Source organism: Lipotes vexillifer, unplaced genomic scaffold (assembly GCF_000442215.2).
Source record: "Lipotes vexillifer unplaced genomic scaffold, Lipotes_vexillifer_v1.1 scaffold74, whole genome shotgun sequence".
NCBI lineage: Eukaryota > Metazoa > Chordata > Mammalia > Artiodactyla > Lipotidae > Lipotes > Lipotes vexillifer.
Window position 1 is genome coordinate 1,496,340 of NW_006776983.1, and position 25,067 is coordinate 1,521,406.

General features: G+C 42.6%; 1 protein-coding gene and 1 pseudogene across 1 annotated transcript in view; one reads left to right on the forward strand and one right to left on the reverse strand.

Annotated features, from left to right (window-relative positions):
• The window catches only part of POFUT3 (protein O-fucosyltransferase 3), a 63,377-nt gene that overhangs the window by 12,552 nt on the left and 25,758 nt on the right, over nucleotides 1–25,067 (forward strand). The window lies entirely within an intron of this gene.
• On the reverse strand, nucleotides 1,610–3,855 carry LOC103080553 (nuclear receptor coactivator 6 pseudogene; annotated as a pseudogene).

Below are 25,067 nucleotides of genomic sequence, written 5' to 3' on the forward strand. Positions count from 1 at the left end.
AGCAGAAAATGGGCTCAGCAGGAATCAGGTGGTGTATGTGCCCCACAGTTGGTCAGGGCTGCAGAGCAATGGGCACTCATGCGTGGTAGAGGTGAGGAGGCAGGGAATTCCAGGCACTTATGCATCCAGATGTGGTGGAGTCCAGAGCCTCCAAAGGCCTGCAGGTGTCCCCATGCACTTGCTTTCCTCCTCTGCTCTTAGAGGGGAATCAGTGTAGGTCTGAGAAGTGAGGGCTGTTTGTACAGGGCCAGGCTGGTGGCTGATTTTTTCTGAGGGGCAAACAACCATCTGTATAGTGTCAGATGCTTATTTTGAGCATCACTTGATTTCAGGTCCCACTGAAGGTGTAATGTAACATATGGGATTGCATCCTGATACCTTTTTCTAAAATCCAAAGAATTCTGAATTCTGAAACACATAAATCTCTGAGAGTTTGGATAAGGGACTATAATCCTCTAGGGGTGTTTTGAGATGAAGCAACATTAAATGTATGAGTTTAATTTCCCAAATTTTACCAGTAGCCCCTAGACATACTTCAGTTAGACACAAAAATATATAGATAATGTAATGGGTACTTATGTACTTACTACATAGCTTAAGAAATAAAATATTACAAGTAAAATTGAAAGCCTCTATGAGCCCCTCACTGACCCCATCCTGTTTCCTTCCTCCTACCTGGAGGGAATCATGATCCTGAAGTTGGTGTGTGTGTGTGTGTCTGTGTGTGTGTTTAAACAGCATATAGTATTTTTTTGTATGTTTTAAAAATTATGTAAATAGTATGATATGTTAACTTTCTCTCTCTGTAACTTACTTTTTCTCTTACATGGTTTTTGAGGTTTGTTAATGTTGGAACCTTATAGCTCCAGTTCACCCATTTTACTGTTGTATAGAATTCCATTGTATTTATATATCACACTTCATTTAACCATTTTCCTGTTGTTGGACATTTTAGGTTGTTTTAAAAAACTTTCTTATGACAAAAGATGCTACAATAAACAATCCATGTACATGTGTGAGATTTTATGAGGATTCATACCTAGCAGTGGAATTATTTGTTATGAATTTACATTTATGAATTTCCAGACCAATATCCAGAGTGGTTGTATCACAGTCACTATCTTTTAAACGTTTAAAACTTTTTTTTTTCCCCACATTGTACAAACCCTTAGATTCTCTTTATTCACTGGCCCATTTCTACAACAAATACATCCAAAACACTATATAATAAAATTATTTACAACATTTCCAAATGAGAAGATTCCTTTTGCCCCACTACTGCTATTCACACACAGTACTTCCACAGCACCACACATCATTAGAAGATCTAAAAATGCTCACCCTGTACTCTAGGCTGCTTAGGAAATGTGAAAACTAATAACATAATCGTATTAGCTCCTCTCAATACATGGCAACAGTATAGAAACCTTGAACTTCATCTTGCAGCACCAAAAGGGTTCAACAGCTCTGCTTTCCCCATTGCACTTTATGAAACAGGTTGCAGGGACCAGGAAAAGGACCACATTATTAAAATAACTGTACAGAAGTGGATTTTAAAAAGTCACAGCTCAAAATTGCTTTTTGTAAACTTCACACACATTTACAGATATCAAGTCGTCATCCAGCTTGTTTGCTTGGATTTTCTTCGCTTGGATTGCACTGCACTGGTTATGTCTTCAGTCGGGCTGAAGGCTGAAGCAGGCCAAGAGGATGGCTTATGATGTCCATTTTCCACACTTTCAGAAGCCACAGCTGGCTCTTCAGTTCGGGAGTTTCTTCAGCTTGGAATTTTGGACTTTTCAGTTATCTCTTTAGGCTCACTGCTTTGTCTAGAGACTATGGCAGCATTTGCCTTGAGTTCTGGTCTGGGAACAGACCCCTGCAGTGCTGTGGCTGGAGTTTCCTTCGGGACTAAACTCTGTGAAGGGGCTGGTGGTCGCTTTGAAAATTCTGGCAGTTTAGGGCCTGAGTTGTCCAGGTTAATTCCTTGTTCTCTAGGCAATGGCTGCTCATCAGCCTCCTCCAGACCAGGTGGGCGAGTACCTGGGGTGTTTAGATCCTGCTGACTATTTTTCTTCTTCCGAGGGGGTTTCTTCTTCTTCAGTTTATTTGCATTGGTATTATTTTGCTTATTCTTTACCCCAAAATGGCCTGCAGAGATATCACTCTGCAATAAGTTGACCAACAATGGGCTTGTCAGCGTGACCTCCTTACTGACCGGGAAGCCTCATTCTGACCACAGGACATCTGATTTCCATTGGGTGCGCCACTGAAAGGTGCACTGAAAGGCATCCCATGGCCTGAGAAGTGGTTTCCCGAGGCACTGTTTCCCAGCATGGCCTGCACGTCAGCAGGGTGGGGGACACCATGTTGCTTTGTTGCATGCTGATGTCAGGCATCATCTGAGACAAGCTGACATCATTATTTGCTGTAGTAGCAGGATTGCCATGCTGCTGGGCCATATGTGGACTGAGCCCTGGTGGCCTCAAGACCTGCCCCTGAGCCTGAGATGGACTGTAGTTCATGGGCCCTTGCTGGGGCAGCATCTGTCCTGACATCTGTCCCGTAAGCTGCACCATGTTTCCTTGCATGTTTGGAGTTGGTCTCCTCGTTATCTGTGCTGGTCCCTACATGACATTAGATTGGTTCTGAGTGTTAAACTGTTGCTTATTCCCCTGCATCTGATTGGTCATAATCTGCTCTGTCGTTGGGTTCTGTTGAAGCAAAACTTGCCCCTGAGGCCCCATCATCTGGTTATGTGGCGGCATCATTTATGGGCCCTGCTGGGGAAGCATCTGCTTCGGTGGGGTCATCCTCTGGGGCGAGAGCCCAAGATTTTGGCTCTGAGGATCCACTGTCATCTGACCCTGCTGCATAATAAGCTGGGCCCTTGAAAGGATCATAGGGTTCTGAGGGTTCAAGGTACCTTGTTGCTGGGCCTTCTGGCCCTGGGAGGGCAAGATCTGCTGGTGCATGCTCATCAACTGAGATGGTGGGCCCTGCTGGGGCTGGCCTTGCATGTTGCCCAGGTTTACCTGAGGAACCCCAGAACTACCAGTCTGTTGGCTGTTCATGTTGCCATGAATTGCCACGAGGCTGGGCTGCATCATATTTGGTGGCCCGTGGGACACCTGCATCTGGTTTTGAGGAGGACCAGCTCCTTGACCACCTGCATACTGGACATTTTGATTTGCTTGCAGCTGAGGGGCTCCTGAATTTCCAAAGGTAGTTGCTGTGGTCGAAGGCACGTGACCTTCCATAAAGTTCGGATTGGCCTGTCCTGTTGCGAAGCCAGGTAGGAGGCGTTTAGGCATTTCTGGACCCCCTGCCGTGGGAAATCCCGCCTCCATCCTAACTGAATTTCCAGCTCCCATGGGTCCATTCATTCTCACATTTCGGCTTTGGTTCTGAGCCAAAGCCAGGTTGATAGCACCTTCCCCTTTAGTCTGAACGGAGAGAATTCCCAGATCCTGAAGCTGTTGGTTGTTGCTCTGAGCCAGGATCTGTAGCTGCTCCGCTGCTTCCTGGGAGATGTTGAATGTCACTGTTCCAGGCCTCTACCTTCTGTACCTTTAGCTTGCTGAATTCCATGTGTGACAAATCGGGTACTTTCTTCAATATTGTGTCCAATTTCCATTTGAAGTCTTTATCATCTGTATTTCCTTTGAAGGCCACAAAGATTGTGGAATCCTCCAAAATACTACCACTTTTTGAGTCATCACCTTCTAGTCCAGAGTCAAAGTCCATCTCTGAGTCCTCCACTGTTGATGAACGCAAGGGAGTATAGATGTCTTCTAAGTTTGGAAGGTCATCCGTAACCATGGTGAATATTATTCCAGAAGCATATGCCAAGTGGACAATAAAAAAACCAAAATGTCTTTCTTAATTTTTATCATTTATCCAGGTCATCTTCTAAGTCCAAACAAGCTGGCATTTTTAGGGCCTGTATTTTAAGGTAGCAGCCAAAAAAAAATTCTGAGTGCTGCCCCAGCCCTCCTGGGCGGGCCTCTTAGCACTGGTCCGGGCCGAGCGTCCCCGCGGCCCTCCGTGTATCCCTCCGTCCATCCTCGCGTGCGCCTGTCTGTCCGTCCAGTCCGGCCGTCGGCTCCCCGCCACCAGCAGCCTGACCAGGCTGGGCCTCAAGGACCCGGCGGGGAGGGGGATGAGCCGGACCGGGCCGGGGCTAAACATTTAAAACTTTTTAACATGTTATACATGCACATAGAGCTCCTGTGTTTTCAAGTAACACTTTGATTGTGACTTCTTGGTTTTTCACTTTTAGGCATATTATATATTGATTCTTGCTACGGAAGATGAGTATTTAACTCTCCTCTCTCACCCTTGCTCCCCCCACTCATTTCTCAGCCCCATATTCTTCCCCAGAAGTTATATCATCATCATTTTAGATAGATGAGCATCCAGTTTTTACATCATCATGTAGTCACAGTGAGCCACGATTTAAGATACTAAGATTTCTTTTCCTGTACAAATTGTTTTCCCTGTAGTGGCACCAGATATTCTTTTTTTTTTAAAATTTATTTATTTAATTAATGTTTTTTTGGCTGCATTGGGTCTTCATTGCTGTATGTAGGCTTTCTCTAGTTGTGGCGAGGGGGGGCTACTCTTTGTTGTGGTACGCAGGCTTCTCATTGCGGTGGCTTCTCTTGGTGCAGAGCACAGGCTCTAGGTGCACGGGCTTCAGTAGTTGTGGCTCGCGGGCTCAATAGTCATGGCTCGCAGGCTCTAGAGCGCAAGCTCAGTAGTTGTGGTGTACGGGTTTAGTTGCTCCGTGGCATGTGGGATCTTTACGGACCAGGGCTCAAACCCGTGTCCCCTGCATTGGCAGACAGATTATTAAGCACTGCACCACCAGGGAAGCCCCCAGATATTCTTAAAGAAATGTCTCCCAGAGATTCCTGACATGTCAAGTTAGAGCCGTCATCCTTTCTGCCTGGTGCCCAGGTGCTGTCCTGGCTGCCCATGAGTCTGGGAATTCCTTGTACTTCACTTGTGTGTTGGATTTTCTGTTTCTGTTATGCCTTATCTTCCTCTTTCTTGGTTTGTGTCTTTTTTTTTTTTCTCTTTTTGGCCATGTGGGATCTTAGTTCCCCGACCAGGGATAGAACCTGCGCCCCCTGCAGTGGAAGTGCAGAGTCTTAACCACTGGACTGCCAGGGAAGTCCTGGTTTGTGTCTTTATTTCAGTGTGTCCTGAGAAAGGTTCATGGAAGGTAAGTTTTCAGAAACTTTGTATGTGCGAACATGTGCTTTTTTTTTTTTTTTTTTTTTTTTTTTTTTGCGGTACGCAGGCCTCTCACTGTTGTGGCCTCTCCCGTTGCGGAGCACAGGCTCCGGACGCGCAGGCTCAGCCTCCATGGCTCATGGGCCCAGCTGCTCCGCGGCACGTGGGATCTTCCTGGACCGGGGCACGAACCCGTGTCCCCTGCATCGGCAGGCGGACTCTCAACCACTGCGCCACCAGGGAAGCCCGAACATGTGCTTATTTTACCTTTACTTTCACTGGTGGTTTGGCTCAGCGTAGAATTGTAAGTTGGAAATTCTTTTCTTTCTGAATTTTTAAGACATTTTCCCACTGTATTCTAGCTTCCAGTGTTATTGCTGAGGAATTCAGAGCTATTTTGATTTCCTGTCCTTTGTGTGTGGTGTGCTTTTTTGTTCCCTTCTCCCTTCTGCGGAAAAATATAGAACCTTCGCTTTTTCACCAGTTTGGAAATTCAGTAATGATTGCTTTCGTGTTTGTCTATTTCCTTCTATTGAGATGCGCACTCAAATATCTGGTTGCCGGGAAGCCTACAAAGCAGTATTTACTTAGTGAGTTTTTTGGACTCACAGACCTGCAGAGCATGCACTTAATTTTATCTGCACACTTAAGACCCGATTCTTCTCTCCGGGGTGGACCTTCCTCCAACCAAACTCCCAGGAGTCTGATGTGTCAACCAGGATGCTTCTGGTTTGCTTTTCATATCTCGGATTTTGTCACTGTCCAGCTCCCAAAACTGTCAGTGACTCCACTGAGAGCTGAATATATGCCATTTTTATTGCCCTGCCACTTAAGGCTCTGTGTAAAGACTCAGGCCTGCCTTCTGAGCTTAACTCCTGTGATTATATCAGCTAAACTTATGTTCAAAAATCAAACTGGAATAGTCAGCATTTTAGGCATATGCCACAGATGTTCCTGACTTAGCACCATTGTTCATTCAATTTCTATGTCCTGGAGCGTTTTTTTAATTTGTCCTGTCAAAATAATCTACTGAACGCTACCGTTTGTTTGGCAATGTGGAGGAATAATACAGTTTTTGATGTCAAATAGTATAATCTTGAGACACAGTATTAACGAACTGTCATGCAGTGCTGAAGGGTGTATATACCATAAGAGAAATGTTGACAAGTTTTGTGGGATTTCAGAGAAGGGAGAGAGCACATATGATTGGAGGGGTCAGGAAAGGCTTCATAAGATCTCCTTCATAAAATAGGGGAAATCTGAAGTAGGCCTTGAAGGATAATGGAATTGGATTATGTTGGGATTGGAGGACATTTCGGTATGAAGAACAGCATGAATGGGGACATGGAGGTAGAAAATTACGGGTAATATCTGAGGTTGCAGCAAGGAGATCGGTTGGATACAGCATAATTTTATGTAAGAGAGAGATTAAGATCTAAGGATACATTGGAACCAGAGCATGGAGAATCTTGAACTTTGGCTTAAGATTTTGCATCAAATTAGAGGATGGTGTTAGGGAGCAAGTGAAAGCTGAATGGCCTTTTAAAAACCAACTCAAGGGCTTCCCTGGTGGCCCAGTGGTTGAGAGTGCGCCTGCCGATGCGGGGGACGCGGGTTCGTGCCCCGCTCCTCGAGGTGAGGAGTCTGAGGCTCAGGAAGGTTAAGGATGTGCCCCGATTACTCAGGGGTTAGCAGCAGAGCTGGACGGAGAACCAGGATGTACCGACACCTGATCCTGTGCTCCTCCTCCCCAGCTGTATTTGAATGTACACTCCTGACTATAATAAAACCTGGATATTTGGATTTTGGAATTGCTTACAGTGTATGGTTTGTAGCAAGCCAAATTAGAAATTCAGTTCTTTCTGAGGGTTCCATATTCTAATTAAGTAGGTCACTGACAACTGCAAATGGGACTCTGGTACAGCAGGATTGAAAAAGAAAAGGCAGGAAAATGATTCAGGTGTCAAAGGCTGACCTAATTAACAGAAATGGAAACTCAAAGGATTATGTGACCTTGAGGCTTTTGTGAACCAGAATTTATGTTTTTTTAGATTTTATTGAAGTATAGTGGATTTACAACATTGTGTTATTTTCTTCTGTACAGCAAAGTGACTCAGTTATATATATATTCTTTTCATATTCTTTTCCGTTATGGTTTGTTAGAGGTTATTGAATATAGTTCCCTATGCTGTAGAGTAGTACCTTGTTGTTTATCCAGAAACAGGAATATTTTTGACTTTGTTTGCTTCCTTTACAGCTTCCTTTCTTTTTTTTCTTTCTAGAGATGATTCATTTACTTAATATAAACACATTTCTGGAAGTAATAGTTAAAGAATTTCACGGTGAAATACAGTGAATTCTGTGTCTGGTTTGAGTCATTTGAGACATGAGGCTTCAGTTACGTCAGCAATTCTCTGAAACAAAAATTAAGCAGTCACAAGTGAATAATTTTTTTAAAAACAAAAGTCCTTAGAGTTAGAGAATTTAGTCTTAGAAGCCATCACTGTGGTGATTTCAAAACACAACTCTGCATTTTAAAACAGTTCTCTTGAAACCTGTATGTCATGAGAGAGGGGTTGGAGTGCCTTTGATGAGAATGAGGGTAGTTAGGGTCGGGAACTGCTTTTGTTTTGGGTGAGCTCCTAAATAGAACTTTTAGTAAATACAGGTACATGGACAGAAAGAGAAAAGTAGGCTACTGAAATGTTTAACTTCTCCGGAAAGTGGATATTAGCACACCTTGTTGAAGTCTGGAGGTTACAAACAGGAAGAATGTGGGACTGGTCTTCCTCAAAGGAAGACTACAATCCATCTCTCCAGGACTGGATCCTGAGTGGTTGGTGGGGCCCCCGGACCTTCATTCCAGGCTTCTTGCTCCCCCCATCCATGGATTTCAAAATATTTATATCTATTCTTTTTCATATTCTTTTCCATTATGGTGTATTACAGGATATTGAATATAATAGTTCCCTGTGCTAGACAGTGGGACCTTGTTGTTTATGTATTTTGTATATAGTAGTGTGTATATGCTCATCTCAAACTTCTATTTTATCCCTACCCCAACCCCTTCCCCTTTGGTAATCATAAGTTTGTTTCTGTGTCTGTGAGTCTATTTCTGTTTTGTAAATAAGTTCATTTGTATCATATTTCAGATTCCACATATAAGTGATATCATATGATATTTGTCTTTTTCTGACCTTACTTATCGATAGTATGATAATCTCTAGGTCCATCCGTGTTTTGCTGCAAATGGCATTTAATGGCTGAGTAGTATTCCACTGTATATATGTACCACCTCTTCCTTATCCATTCCTCTGTAGATGGACATTCAGGTTCCTTCCATGACCTGGCTATTGTAAATAGTGCCGCTGTGAACATTGAGGTGCAGGTATCTTTTCAAATTAGAGTTTTCTCTGGATATATGCCCAGGAGTGGGATTGCAGGATCATATGGTAGCTCTATTTTTAGTTTTTTAAGGAACCTCCATACTGTTCTCCACAGTAGCTGCACCAATTTACATTCCCACCCACAGTGTAGGAGGGTTCCCTTTTCTCCACACCCTCTCCAGCATTTATTATTTGTAGACTTTTTAATGATGGCCATTCTCACCGGTGTGAGGTGGTACCTCATTGTAGTTTTGATTTGCATTTCTCTAATAATTAGCGAAGTTGAGCATCTTTTCATGTGCCTGTTGGCCATCTTTATGTCTTCTTTGGAGAAATGTCTATTTAGGTCTTCTGCCCATTTTTTGATTGGGTTGTTTGTTTTTTTGTTACTGAGTTGTATGAGCTGTTTGTATGTTTTGGAAATTAAGCCCTTGTCAGTCACATCACTTGCAAATATTTTCTCCCATTCCATAGGTTGTCTTTTCGTTTTGCTTATGGTTTCCTTTGCTGTGCAAAAGCTTATAAGTTTGGTTAGGTCCCATTTGTTTATTTTTGCTTTTATTTCTATTGCCTTGGGAGATTGACCTACGAAAACATTGCTACGATTTATGTCAGAGAATGTTTTGCCTATGTTCTCTTCTAGGAGTTTTATGGTGTCATGTCTTATATTTAAGTCTTTAAGCCACTTGGAGCTTATTTTTGTAAACACACATTCTTTATTTATGTTCCTTACTGTCCCTTTAAGACCTCACTCAGGGGGTTAATTTTCACCGTCCTCTAACTGGAAGCTTTGGCTGAGCCCCGGCTTTTGTGCTCACTCTCAGGGAATGGACAGTTTTATGGTCACTTTAAGTTGCAAACCCACCTTCAAACTTAGTAAATGGAGTGTTCAGCTGCATGCCATGCCTAGGGTTACATATTTTTGCGTTCCCAGCTTGGACCTCTCTCACGCCGCTGCAGGCCTGCGGTCCTTCTGCAGTACAGGTCTCTCCTCTCTCTACGCTCTGCTTGCCTCCTTCTTCCTCCCTCATCTGCTGCTTTTTGGAGACTAGCAGAGTTGCTGTGAGGAAAGGGAGGAGAATTTAGGAGACTGGACATTTCTTACTTGGCCCGTGTGGCTTTATGTCCTGTGAACTCAGCAGATGGTTCGAGCTGATGGCCCTGAGTGGGTCTGGTGGATGATTAAAGTGTACTTTTTCTATTTTGGGCATTTTCATGGCATTTGGAGTTTCCCTGATGGAACCCTGGCTTTTCCAGTGTCCTTTCCCAGCGAGCCACCTCTCTGTTCCAGATAGTCATGTGGGACAGCTTCCCAGCTCCTGGTACCCGCAACACATCCAGCTTCTTTCTGCTGAGCTCTCTGTGTCCGCCTGGGACTCTTTGTATTAGGAGGACCCAAGACTCCCCACTCTCTCTCACCCCTTTCTGTATTCTTGACCTTGCTGAGGAATTCAAGAGTCGTAGGACAAGCTCTCCTTCACCTTCTCTGAATTCTGCAAGTGGGGGCTTCTGTCTCACAATTACTTTGAATCTTGATATCTGTCCTGTCAGTTGCATCCCAACATTCAGTGATACAAGGTCTCTGCAGAGTCACAGCTTGCCAGGTCCCTTGCCACGTGTTGGAGAAGCACAGAAAACAAACAAGTACAGTTTGGTAAGATTGTATCACAGTTGATACGGTAACAACCTTGATAGACTTCCTTATACGGCTGCCTCTGGTCATCTTGACTCTACTGAGTGTCCCTGACACTTCATGAGTGACACATCTGTGAACGGTTCTCGGGGTAATTTCTGCCAGTCTCACCCATTATGAGTTGATTCTTACTAGTACTTTCTTTCTGGAGGTTGACTTTCCTGGGCCCTGTGCATTGAATGCAGATAGTAGGTAATTGCTTTTGCCAGGTTAAGACTTACTTGGGAGATGGCAAGAAAATGGACTTACTTGAACTGTGTGGACAGAAACAAAGTTGAACGTGAAAAAGAAGGTCATAACTAAGTGATACATCATATATGATATACAATAAATGTATAGAGATGTAAATGTGTATTTATCTATCTATCTACATATATACATCTTTGCTGTAATCAAACCCCTTACTTTAAATTAGAGATACAAACTGCTATGTATAAAATAAATAAGCTACCAGGCTATATTGTACGGCACAGAGAATATAGCCAATATTTTATAATAACTACAAATGGAATATAATCTATAAATTTGTGAATCACTATGTTGTATACCTGAAAATAATATAATATTGTAAACCAGCTATATCTCAATTTAAAAATTGCAAAAAAATAGGCTTTATTTCTGTTTAAACAAATAATTATCGCATAATACTTTACAGAAGGTAAAGCCATTCTCAGAGCTCTGCTCAGACTCCGCAGTGACCGCCCATCTCGTTAAAATTCCAGGTCCTCAGCCTGGCCTCCGACTCTGCAGTCTCTGCCCCACTCCCGGTCTGTCTCTTACCCTTGGTCTGTCTCCCTGGCTCACTCCTCTCTCCTCCGGGCCGCTTGCTGTCCCTCAAACAGGGAAAGCCCGTTCTAGCCTCAGAACCTTTCGTTTGTTCTTCCTCCACCTGGGATGCGCTGCCCGGGGTTATTCCTCCCCACCGATTGGGTCTCTGCAGGAGTGATGTTTTCTCAGAGACCTGTTTCCTCACCTTCTTCCCAAAATGGGGCTCTCCTCCCACATGGCTCTCTGATGGCGTGGACCCTTGCCCGGCTTTATTTCTCTTCATAGCACTTAATACCCGCCCCCCGCCCCCAGAAGTTCTCTTACTATTTTGGGACCGGTTACCTGTTGTGCCCCATGTTGGAATCTAAGTCAGGAGAACGACGACTTCGTTGGGTTCACTGCGGTTACCGCACTGCTTGGAACAGTGCCTGACATGTAGCCAGGCTTCAGGCAACGTTGTCGAATGGATGACTCAGTAAGTGAAGCCGGCCTGATCCTCACATGGAGTCGGGGAGGAAATGAGAACATTGGTATTGTCATCTTCACTGGGTCTTAAGATGTTATATAATTTACCCAGGTTGTGCCTGGCATTCTTCTTGGATGAGTGCATTAGACCCTATGATTAAAACTCTGGTTTATTTAAATTACATTTTATCAAATTTATTTGTGTACCTAGTTGAATTAAACACTCTGGTACAAGGCTTATTTCAAAGAAACAGCAGAATCTGCCCTCCTTTTCCAGTCCCTAGAAGCAATCACTTTCTGCTCTTTCAGCTGTTTTCTTAATAACATGCTTATATTTTTACTTCCTAATTTTGCAATTTTGGAATTTGTAATTTGAGGCATTATCCAATGACTTCCCTTAAGGGAACATGGGGATTTCAGTTAGATTGTTATTCAGCATTTACGTTATTATAACTCACATAATTGCAATTCACAGCTCAGCTATGTAGTATGATTACCCTTCGTGTCAGTATTTTTAGGCGTTTTCTCTTGGGCTGGTCACATTTCCCAGAGAGGATTTTTTCAGTTCTCTACCTGGAGGGTATAACAGGGGTGGTCATCTTCTGGGAGCTTCTTACTGCTCAGTCTGTAAATTATCACTTAATTCTTTTTTCAGTGTGATACCCCTGACCTCAACTAGACCGTGTACCCCCTGCCCGAAGACCCTTGCTCAGTTGCAGAGAATAAAGGGATACGGGCTTTTAACTGAACCTTAAGCTGACTTTTTTTTTTTTTTTTTTTTTTTTTTGGTTGCTTCAGATGAAAAGAAATATGCCTTCTGAGAATGCAAATTGCTACAAATAAGGATTGTCTCTTGATTAGACATGAGTGATGGCTTTATACTTAGCTTACATCCCAAGTTCTTTCAGCTCCAATTTCCTGATCTCAGGGGTTTGTTTTTTTTTTGTGGTACGCGGGCCTCTCACTGTTGTGGCCTCTCCCGTTGCAGAGCAACAGGCTCCGGACGCGCAGGCTCAGCGGCCATGGCTCACGGGCCCAGCCGCTCCGCGGCATGTGGGATCTTCCCGGACCGGGGCACGAACCCATGTCCCCTGCATCGGCAGGTGGACTCTCAACCACTGCGCCACCAGGGAAGCCCTAAGCTGACTTTTAAACAGTCCTCTGTGCTTAGTCCCATCTTCACCTCTACTTTTGGATTGTTGACTTAAAGAAAAACACACAACATAAGAACTGTGAGTTTAAGTTGTATTCACGGTCTTACTGGGGGCTATAATGCAGGAGACAGCCTCTCAGCTAGCTCTGAGGAAACTGCTCCAAAGAGGTCAGGGAGGAGCCAGTTATACGTGATTTTGGGCTGGGGATACGCGTGGTCCAGCACACGTCTTGGTGAAAGATTACTGCTAGTCACAAGGAACGGATATCTCAAGTTAACGTTTTTAGTGCTTGTCGATGTACGGGAAGACGGAGGAATCTGGTGCATTGAAATTCTTCTTGAGATACGCATCTAACTATCCAAGGACCTGCTTGTCCAAAGCACAGAGCGTCCTGTTATCATCTTAATTTCCTCTCAGAATGTTCTGTCGGTCAGCAACTGCAGTCGGTTATGACTTAATCCTTCTAGAACTGGGTGGTGAGCAACTCTCTTTGTTTTTCTTTGTTTACAAGCTGCACCTAATGCTGTCAAATTCTTGAACATTCTGTGGGCTTATGGGTAAATTAGGTGGCTCGTTGGCCTTCCCCTGCGGGCTTTAGATTAATCCTTCTGGAGTCTAAATCAGTGACTCTCTTCACGCTGCTTTCCATCATGATTGCTATTTAATTATCTCTCTTTGCAATTATGCCCCCCAAAATAGCTCTTGACTATTATTTTTATCTTTTTTAATTATTAAAAATTTTTTACTGTTGTCTCTAACTCCGAACCAAGGTTTATTCATGATTTGCCTGACAAAAAGAGAGCCAAGAAAATATGAATGGACCCTCTATTACTTGGAAAAGGAGGAAGGGAGTTCACTCCGGTCGCCCACTGATCCAAACCCTCCACACGTTGGGCTGCTGAAAGTCAGCATGGCCACGTGGGGACAGTTGTGTTGTAAACTTTATCATCTCAGTCGGAGATGATAGATTATCGGTCTTACTGTAAAATGCTCAGTGTTCTGGTGTCAAGGTCCATGGTTGGAAAGTGGGAAAACCAAAACCTTGGCTAAAACTTTGGCCCTTTTTTTTTTTTTTTTTTTTTTTTTGCAGTATGCGGGCCTCTCACTGCTGTGGCCTCTCCCGCTGCGGAGCACAGGCTCCGGATGCGCAGGCTCAGTGGCCATGGCTCACGGGCCCAGCCACTCCGTGGCATGTGGGATCTTCGCGGACCGGGGCACGAACCCGCATCCCCTGCATTGGCAGGCGGGCTCTCAACCACTGCGCCACCAGGGAAGCCCAACTTTGGCCCTTTTGATAGGAGTTGTGATAGTTTTGTTGATCATTCATGCAGTAGAAGGTGTGGGTCGTTCTTTCACATTCATTTCCACCTCTAGAAAGTTTCTGCAAGTGATGCGAGAATGGTGGAGAGCTGAACCAAAATTCTCTGCCACTTAAATTTCTAAAACTTGAGAGTTTTTGATCTTACTTGTTTTGCTGTGGATGAGTGGTTCCCAGACTAAGCTCATTCCAAGATCATAGATGAACAAACCAACCAACCCCTAAGTCTCTGGGCCGCACTCCAAACTTACTCAGAATCTCTAGTGTTGAAGACTCATAATCTGTCAGATATATGTCAGTTTGCCCATGTGGGACATTGGCTTGAGAAGCATTTCACAGGGCTTTGAAGAGATTTGAAACTAAATCAAATCAAAACAAAACAAAACAAATTTTCAAGAAAGAAAACAACGGTAATGCACTGGTTTGGTGCAGCTGTAAACAATATTTATACTTATAATAATTAAAGTACTGGGTATACCCTGAATCAAAATTGGATGAGGAGGGAAGACAGGTATGTGGGGGGAAGGGAGAATTAAATTTACACCTTCCATAGCAACAAGACAATAGGTATTATCTAAAACCGAAAAATCAAGAAATACCACGTTAACCCTGTTATTTAGATATTTTTGAAGTGCAAATACAGAAGAAATGCCTGAGAAAATTGGGGTGGTGACCTCTGGCATGTAGAAATAAGGAGTGGAGTGGGGCAGCACCCTGCTGTCTTGTGTTATCGTCTTGATAAAACTGTTTTGCATTTAAAGCTATATGCAGGTATTAATTTGATATAAATAAAAAGTGAATTAACAGAGACATTTTGTCCTAGGAGATAGTTAAGCACAAAGACAGTAAGAACAGTTATTAATAAATTATCCAATTCCTAGGCTTTTTTGCTTATCGATACACTTTAGGAAGAGTGTTCATTATGCAAAGACATTAATATTTTACAGCTAAGGTACTCATTTCCTTCCATGAAAAAATTGCCTATTAATATTATCTGATTTTCAATCTTTCCAGCTAAAAAATAAATCAGCTGAGTTTTGCTAGATTTACTTTGATATAAGGACATAGGCTGTAGTGAGTCTCATTATGTTTAGTTTTAAGGGTTTTCTGGTCAGGACTGGGAGTTCTCTTCCCCTTGTTTCTGACTCAGCCTTTTTGACCCTCTCTGGTCTTCCAGTGCCTGTGATAGTGTAAAGATCAAAGGAAGAGCAGAAGTGACTGAAAATCGGAAAGCGCTTTTCAGGTTGGGCTTAAAAATCTGAAAGGAATGCGCTTCCCTGGTGGTGCAGTGGTTGAGAGTCCGCCTGCCGATGCAGGGGACATGGGTTCGTGACCCGGTCTGGGCGGATCCCACATGCCGCGGAGCGGCTAGGCCCGTGAGCCATGGCTGCTGAGCCTGCGCGTCCGGAGCCTGTGCTCAGCAGCGGGAGAAGCCACAACAGTGAGAGGTCCGCATACCGCAGGAAAAAAAAAAAAAAGTCTGAAAGGAAGCACAGTAGTGACAAGGGCCAAGAGTCAGGCGCTTTCCTGCTGGAGCCAGCGGACAGATTTCATTACTGCAGTTTCATCCATTTGGGCCAATGGATATGCTGGCGCCCATCCAGTTCTAGGCAGATTCTCAGACACCCAGAGATCCTCTGAGACCAGCTGGCAGCTTGTTCTTCAGAGCAGACAACATAGGCGCACATCTCTCATAGGTGCCCCTCTCTCACAGGCGCTCAAAATAAAACCAGCCAGCTTGGGCTTCCCTGGTGGTGCAGTGGTTAAGAATCTGCCTGCCAGTGCAGGGGACACGGGTTTGAGCCCTGGTCCAGGAAGTTCCCACATGCCACGGCACAATGAAGCCCGTGCGGCAAAACTACTGAGCCTGCGCTCTAGAGCCCACGAGCCACAAGTACTGAAGCCTGCATGCCTAGAGCCCATGCTCTGCAACAAGAGAAGCCACTGCAGTGAGAAGCCTGTGCACCGCAACAAAGAGTAGCCCCTGCTCGCCACAACTAGAGAAAGCCTGCGTGCAGCAACGAAGACCCAACGCAACCAAAAATAAATAAATAAAAAAATTAATTAATTAAAAAAAAAAAGAGGGGCAAGAGAGCTTGCTTCCTCTCTCTAAAAAAAAAAAAAAAACAAAAAAAAAAAACAGCCAGCTTTAATGAATACGTTTTCTTGCTCTTAAAAATTAAAAAACAAAACAAACCTAAAACAACTTCAACTAAAGAGTAAGTACAGCAGAAAATTTCTTTTTTTGCAGAGTTTACATTCACAGTTTGACCCACACCACCTCAATAAGTTCTAGGGCACAGATTCAAGTCTCCTGACCTTGGAGGGGGGATACTTGGAGACTCATGTGCCACTACTGTATATAAAATAGATAATCAACAAGGACCTACTGTACAGCGCAGGGAACTCTACTCAGTACTCTGTAGTAACCTATATGGGAAAAGTATCTGAAAAAGAATGGACATATGTATATGTAAAACTGAATCACTTTGCTGTACACCTGAAACTAACACAACATTGTAAATCAACTATACTCCAATATAAAATAAAAATTTAAAAGAAAGAAAAGAGAAGAAGAAAAAAAAAGAACAGGCAGCATCCGTCCATCTCTCAACTGGCTTTGTGTTATGTTGTGTATGCTGGAAATCTCCTGACATATTAAATACTTTATTAGTGAAAAAATAACCTCTTTGAAGAAAGTAAACTACTGATGCTGATAATGGAAATGAGGACCAAGAGAAGTATTTTAAGAAACAGTGGTTATCAGGCAGAAGTTAGCTATTTAAATAGGTTAAAGAGTAGAATATTGGACTAACTTAAGGTTTGGATCTGTATGAAATAGACCACATAACTCCACGTTTTGAGGAAATCACGTGCTACCGGTGTTCATGATTTGGGAGAGTTTGAGAATGTCTCAGGATGTATCCCTTCCTGATGTTGGAGATCTGTTCTTCATTCATTAGTACAACTGACATGGAAGAAACATTTATTATATGTGTGGCCCTGTGTTAGGTGCTGGGGCTATAGTGGTTCTATTACCTGGTTCTATAAGCCTGTCTACAATGGGCTCTGACCTCATGGAGCTTATGAAATAGGTAAATAGGATGCTACCAGGTAGGGATAAGCATTTTGGCTTGAGATGGAGTGATCAGGGAGGCCTCTCTGAGGATGTAACATTTGAGGCTGAGTCTTGAAAGGTGGGAGGAGACAGTCCTGTGAAGATGGAGGGGATTAATCTCAGGTATAAGGAACTGCAGATGCAAATGAGAGTGGAAAGGAGTTTGATGTGATGGAGGGTCAGAAAGAAGGTCACTGTGCTGGGTACAGACTGGGTGTGAAGGAGGATAGAATGAGATGAGATTCGAATGGGAGACAGGGGAGATAAAGGGCTCCTCAAGACAGGGTGAGAGAGTTGGATGTGTTCTAAGGGCAATGGAGAAATAGCAGAAGGTTTTAAGCAGGGGTGCTACGCTCTGATTTCTGTTTTGCTCTGTTCTCATTTGTGCTGTAAAAAGGTCCCTGTGGCTTCTCCTCGGAGAATGGATTGGAATGTGAAAGTGGAAGCAAGACACGGTTCCTATTAAATAAGTAGAAATGATGTTGCTCTGGACTAGGGTGGGATGCAGTGGAGAAAGAAATGGGTAGATTTGAGATGTGATTTCAAGATAGAATTGATGTCCTGCTGTCTTAGTGGTATCTGTTTTCATTTATGCAGGTGTCCAAGGAGAACAATTCACTATGCATATTCATTTAACTACTTGGCCTCTCAGATACGTAGTTCCACCTTGTGTTACCAACTTACCACAACTGTGATGGATAAAAAATGCTATTCATTTCCTTCCTGACAGGTGAAAATAATAAGTCAGTAAATTATTGATCACTAAATATTTTGCTTTCATAGATATGTAAATATTTAATCCTTAAGGTTATTGACATCTGCATATTTTACTTTCCTGAGTACAGACATCTAAATTTGACATCCAAATCATTGGTGACTATATATTTCAGCTGCATATGAGGAGCAGTGATTAAAATCTGTGTGTGCCAGGGTAGTCATAATTCACCACCAAAAAATTTAAGGTCTAGAAATGTAAATACAAATTCATCAGGCTCATTCATTTACTGATGAAGCCATTAGCATTTAATTAGTAAGTTAGGAGAAAAACATGCAGTGTCATTTATATGGGTCATGCCCCCCCTTCCAAGAGTCTTGAATCACCTGGAAAAATTAAGAGGAAAATACAGCATTTTGTTTTCCGCTTCATATCAGATCAGCATCTCTGGAGATGAGGTCTGGGAATCTGTGCTCTTTACCAAGCTCCCCAGGAAGTCACGTTGAGGCCAGTCTGGCGGGGGTATTGGGGCCAGCTTTTAGATGATCTCTTAGGTGGCTTCCACCACTGATATTTTATGACTTAATATAAAATCTCTAAGTTCCATCATGGGAATTTGTAGATGAGTCTTTGCTTTCATATCCTGTTGTCACTTCTGTATGCCTGTGATTTATTTGATGCTTAGTGTTTGGTAACAGAATACCCAATTATAACTTCATGCCTTTGGGAAAATAAAATCCCCTTTAAAGACATCTGCCTTGTGGCAAAGTTTCCAAGAATGTTTTATGTTGAGACTGGAAAACTTTGTAATTGAAAATGTGGATTTTGATGATTCTTTCAAAGGAATTATGCAATTAGGGTATTCTTTTAGCCACCTGGGCACAATTTAGTCTTTCGGGAGCACTTAGTTATTGGACCAGTGCAGCATCTGATGATGACTGAAAACATCAGAACCAGGGGCCTCTGCTTAGAATCAATTCTTATTATTGAGCTGATGCTGAGCAAAAGCATGGATCCAGGAGGGATGAGATACAAGTTTTTCTTGATTGTCTCAACCCAGTGGTGCAAAGACCCAGAATGCTTTGGGAAGGGCCGAGAGGATTCTGTGTGTTGCTGTAAAACTGTAAAATTATTGAGTGAGGCTGGCTGGGGAAGGGGGCCAGGGGTTCAAGGTCATTTGACTTAGCTGTCTGTTGCAGTGCACATGTTCATAGATTCCTGCAAAACAATCCCTTTAAATTCCCCATTGATCAATGACTGTAAAGCTCCTAATTTCATAGATTCGAGTCTTTGCTACACGATCGGCTAGTGTGGCCCTTTTTTTTCTTTATTCTCTAGGCAACTAAACTCTAGTTTTTTTGTTTTTTTTTTGAAACTCTAGTTTTTATTTTCATATCTGACATCAAGCAGCTTGCAACCTTCCTAGTTAAGTTGTCTCGTAATTTGAAGTGAAGGTGAGTACTCACTCCAATTTCTCAAGTTGCCTACTTTCAGCCTCTAAATTCAGTTTTCCAAACACTCCCTGGTTGGGTTGCCAGTATCTGGAGAGGAGTTGAAAGCATAAAGAAGAAATGAGCATTTTTGCTTTTCATGGCAACCAAGTGACTGCTTGGTTTTTGCTTATCTTATCCTATAACTTTGATCCCCTTAGCCAATGCTCTGTCTTAATTGACATTTGGTACTAGGACACCATTGTGCTCGTACAAGTAGTTGATTTTCTCAGTCCCAGTTTCGGCATATGAGATGGTGGTTGGTAATGGTGTTGGTGGTGAGTTTCAGCACATGGGAAAGGTTTGCTAGGCTTAAATATGAACTAGATTCTTTCTTTCTTCTTTTTGGCCTTGTGGCATGCAGGATTTCAGTTACCCAACTAGTGCTGGAACCCACGCCCCCTGTAGTGGAAGTGCAGAGTCTTAGCCGCTGACCCGCCAGGGAAGTCCCTAGAGTATTTCTTTTTGTTTTAGTTAAGATCAAGTGTTTCTCCTCCTTTTCCCCTGCACTCATGCCTCATCTGCCTTATTTACCGACCAGGATTTTTGCCCTTGTCTCCTCTTCCTCCCCAGTTGCTTCATGCATTTCTGTCATTAACTATAGAAAATTTCTCTTTGTAACACCCCATCATGCTCCTTTTTTTTAATGTGATATTTATTTATTTATTTATTTATTATGTTTTTGGACATCTTTATTGGAGTATAATTGCTTTACAAGGTTGTGTTAGTTTCTGCTGTATAACAAAGTGAATCAGCTACACGTATACAGATGTCCCCATATCCCCTCCCTCTTGCATCTCCCTCCCACCCTCCCTATCCCACCCCTCTAGGTGGTCACAAAGCACCGAGCTGATCTCCCTGTGCGATGCAGTTGCTTCCCACTAGCTATCTATTTCACATTTGGTAGTGTATATATGTCCATGCCACTCTCTCACTTCGTCCCAGCTTACCCTTCCCCCTCCCAGTGTCCTCAAGTCCATTCTCTACGTCTGTATCTTTATTCCTCTCTTGCCCCTAGGTTCTTCAGAACCATATTTTTTTCTTTTAGATTCCATATATATGTGTTAGCATAATATGTCAATACTACTGTCTCATTTCATCCCAGCTTACCTTTCCCCCTCCCCGTGTCCTCAGGTCCATTCTCTACATCTGCGTCTTTATTCCTGTCCTGCCCCTAGGTTCATCAGAACTTTTTTTTTTCTTTTTTAGATTACATATATATGTGTCAGCATACAGTATTTGTTTTTCTCTTTCTGACTTACTTCACTCTGTATGACAGACTCTGAGTCCATCCACCTCACTACAAATAACTCAGTTTCATTTCTTTTTATGGCTGAGTAATATTCCATTGTATATATGTGCCACATCTTCTTTATCCATTCATCCAATGATGGACACTTAGGTTGATTCCATGTCCTGGCTGTTGTAAACAGTGCCGCAGTGAACATTGTGGTACATGACTCTCTTTGAATTATGGTTTTCTCAGGGTATATGCCCAGTAGTGGGATTGCTGGGTTGCATGGTAACTCTATTTTTAGTTTTCTAAGGAACCTCCATACTGTTCTCCAGAGTGGCTGTATCAATTTACATTCCCACCAGCAGTGCAAGAGAGTTCCCTTTTCTCTATACCCTCTCCAGCATTTGTTGTTTGTAGATTTTCTGATGATGCCCATTCTAACTGGTATGAGGTGATACCTCATTGTAGTTTTGATTTGCATTTCCCTAATGATTAGTGATGTTGAGCATCCTTTCGTGTGTTTGTTGGCAATCTGTATATCTTCTTTGGAGAAATGTCTGTTTAGATCTTCTGCCCATTTTTGGATTGGGTTTTTTTTTTTTTTTTTTGATATTGAGCTGCATGAGCTGCTTGTATGTTTTGGAGATTAATCCTTTGTCAGTTGCTTCGTTTGCAAATATTTTCTCCCATTCTGAGGGTTGTCTTTTCATCTTGTTTATCGTTTCCTTTGCTGTCATGCTCCTTTTTATATCACATTATTCCTTGGGAGAAAGAAGCTGAAAGTTGTTTTACACTAGCCAGAGTACTATTAAATACTCAGGCTGACAAGAAGAACTTCTCTCTTCATGACCAAAGGCAGGTGAATTTTATGTATTGATATTTCCATACTTTTCAGAGATAATGGTGGCTTTTTTTTTTTTTTTTTTTGGCAGCGAGAGGGTAGGGTGAGCTATACCATAACCAAACTATATACCCCCAATTGCTGAGGAACTCTGCGGTGGAATGCAAAGACCTGGTGTCTTGAGTGTCAGTAAGAGCTGGTCTGGATTCATCTCTACTACTTGTTAGATCTGTGACGTTAGCACTGTTACTGAAACTCTTTAAGCTTCTTTTCTTGTTTGTAATATGAGGATAAATCCAGTTTCTTTAAGGTTTTTGTGAAGTTTTAAGATAATTCATGTAAAATGCACATTGTGTTACCTGGGGCATGGTAGGCACTCAATAAATAATGACATAGGATTATTAATATAACCTGAGAGCTACCATAATGTTTATGTTCATAGTATTCCTTTATTATCCTTTTGATGTCCATGGGATCTGCGGTGATGTTCCCCTTTTCATTTCTGATATTACTAATTTGTGTCCTCTCTCTCTCTTTTTTTAGCCTGGCTAGAGTTTATTGGTGTTATTGATCTTTTCAAAGATCTAGCTTTTGATTTTATTGATTTTTCTCATTTGATTTTCTGGTTTCAAGTTCATTGATTTCTGCTCTAATTTTTATTATTTCTTTGTTTCTGCTTACTTTGGATCTAATTTGCTCTTTTTTGTACTTTCCTAAGGTGGAGACAACGTTATTGATTTTAGATGTTTCTTCTTTTCTATTATATACATTTAATGCTGTAAATTTACCTCTAAGCACTGCCTTCTCTGTATCCCACGAATTTTGGTAAGTTGTGTTTTCATTTTCATGTAGTTTAATTTTTTCTTAATTTTAAGGGTTCTTCTTTGACTCACATGTTACTTAGAAGTGTGATATTTAATCTGCACATATTTGGGGATTTTCCAGTTATTTTTCTGTGTTTGATTTCTAGTTTAATTCCATCATTGTCTGAGAGCAGATATTGTATAATTTCTATTCTTTTAAATTTGTTAAGGTATATTTTATGGCCAGAATTTAGTCTTTCTTGATGAATATTCCATGTGAGCTTGAGAAGAGTGTGTATTTTGTTGTTGTTGGATGAAGTTGTGTATAGACCTCCATTATATCCAGTTGACTGTGGAATTCAGCTGTGTCTTTACCGATTTTCTGCCTGCTGGATCTGTCCATTTCCGATAGAGGGGTGCTGAAGTCTCCACCTATAATAGTGGATTTGTCTATTTCTCCTTGCATTTCTTTTTTTTTTAATTTTTTATACACAATGTATTTATTTATTTATTTATTTATTTATGGCTGTGTTGGGTCTTCATTTCTGTGCATGGGCTTTCTCTAGTTGTGGCAAGCGGGGACCACTCTTCATCGTGGTGCGCCGGCCTCTCACTATCGCGGCCTCTCTTGTTGCGGAGCACAGGCTCCAGACGCGCAGGCTCAGTAATTGTGGCTCACGGGCCCAGTTGCTCCACGGCATGTGGGATTTTCCCAGACCAGGGCTCGAACCCGTGTTGTCTGCATTGGCAGGCAGATTCTCAACCACTGCGCCACCAGGGAAGCCCTCTCCTTGCATTTCTATCAGTTTTTGCCTCATGTAGTTTGACAGTCTGTTGTTAAGTGTATACACATTTAAGATTGTTATCATGTTTATATTTAGGTGACCTAATATAAAGAGCGCTGATAATAGGATTGTAATAGATTTAAAAACTAAACTAATAGAGATGATTTTTTGGGTAAAGAAGATTTCTTTCCTTCTGAGTAGGTTACTGTCTCTCTTGCTGGTCCACATCCTCTCTCAGTTTTGGAGGAAGATAGGACTGTTACAGAAGAAAAGCTTGACATTCATATTCAGCATTGAATTTCATAATAAGATATTTTCTGTAAGATAATAACAGCCTTCTAAAGTCAGACTGTTCTCCTGAGGGGATTTTCTAAATTATTTTAGCTCCCACTTTAGCATAACAGGAACTAAGACTAGAGTACTTGGCTCATAGGTTTCTCCCGTTGAGATCATTCTTCCAGCTGTGACAGCTTGGTCACACGCCTCTCTGCTCCTTGGTATAAGGAAGGGAGAAAGCTCATCCTCTCTGGTCCTAGGTGTTGGGGGGAAAAGAACCAAGGCAGAGAAGAGGAGGAAGGTGGAGGCAGGTTTAAATTTGTCCTTGTCAACCCCAAATCTTGCCTCGGGCTCAGATTGTGAAGAGGAGCCTTTGGAAATATCTTGATCAGGTGAAGAAACCACAAAGACAGGCAGGTTTTTGTGGGGTCCAGTGATGGTTCACTGGTCAGAGCAGCCCAGCCAGGCAGGGGGCATCTGTGTTCTTGTGTTGTATGTCTCCTAATGGGGAAGTGCCCACCAGCAAAGGCTGTGGGTGGATACCTGGCTAATGCCCGGTAGAGTGTGTAGCAGAGACTCAGGTGCAGTATGACTGGATGCCTCAGTTTGCCCGGGACAGTCCTGTTTTCAACTGCAGTGCCAGCATCCTCTCCAGTCAGTGCCTTCTGTTTAAAAGTTTCCTAATTGTACCATAAATGATGTGCATATCCTCAGAGACGTGTGTCCCCAGAGAACAGTAAGGGGGGGCTGCGTCATCAGCAGAGCATCCCCAGCCCTGGCAGGGCTCCTCAGGAGACCAGATCACGAGTTACACCAGGTGCCAACGTCAGCTGTCAAAGCAGCAGGATGTCCACTTCAAGCTCAGAGAAATCATAGGACACCACACAGGTTCCAGGACTCTTTTCCCCTGGCAGACATGGCCATGGAGAGAAGGTAGAGAGGGGGTAGAATCTGAGAAGGCTGACAGACCTTTTTACCTGGAGAGAATGGATAGTACCTAGGAGGATTGTTTTAAGGTTCTCCATTAGATTGGACTGAATCCATTGCTTTTCCCTTATGCCCAGTGGATGGGGATTTAGGAGCAAAAATGGATTAGTTATACAGGAGAAACACTCCATTTCCTCTTCCGTGTCTGAATTGCAGTGTGTGAGCAAATTTTGCAGCCTGATCACTGTACAATTAATTGCCTTTCCTACAGCTTCTTTGCATCCTTGCTGTGCTTTCTTTCCCAAGGTCTCTAAAGCTCTTTAGACAGATCACTGTAAGCCTTGAAGCCAGTGGTTGAACTTTTCTAAAAATAATTTAGCACCAAAATGGAATAGACACAGTCCCTATTTGTTACTGCTTCACATTCAATGCTCATTCAATACCGTCCACAGACGGCAGGGCTTCCTGTGTGATCAGAGTTCACCTTATATCTGCAGTCCCTTTAAGAAGTGACCTTCAGCATGCACCCCAGTGTTCATAGCAGCACTATTCACAATAGCCAAGACATGGAAACAACCTGAATGTCCATCGACAGAGGAATGGATAAAGAAAATGTCATATATTTACACAATGGGATACTACTCAGCCATAAGAAAGAATGAAATAATGCCATTTGCAGCAACATGGATGGACCTAGAGATGATCATACTAAGTGAAGTAAATCAGAGCAAGAAAGACAAATACCATATGGTATCACTTATATGTGGAATCTAAAATATGACACAAATGAACTTATCTATGAAAAAGAAACAGACTCACAGACATAGAGAACAGGCTTGTGGTTGCCAAG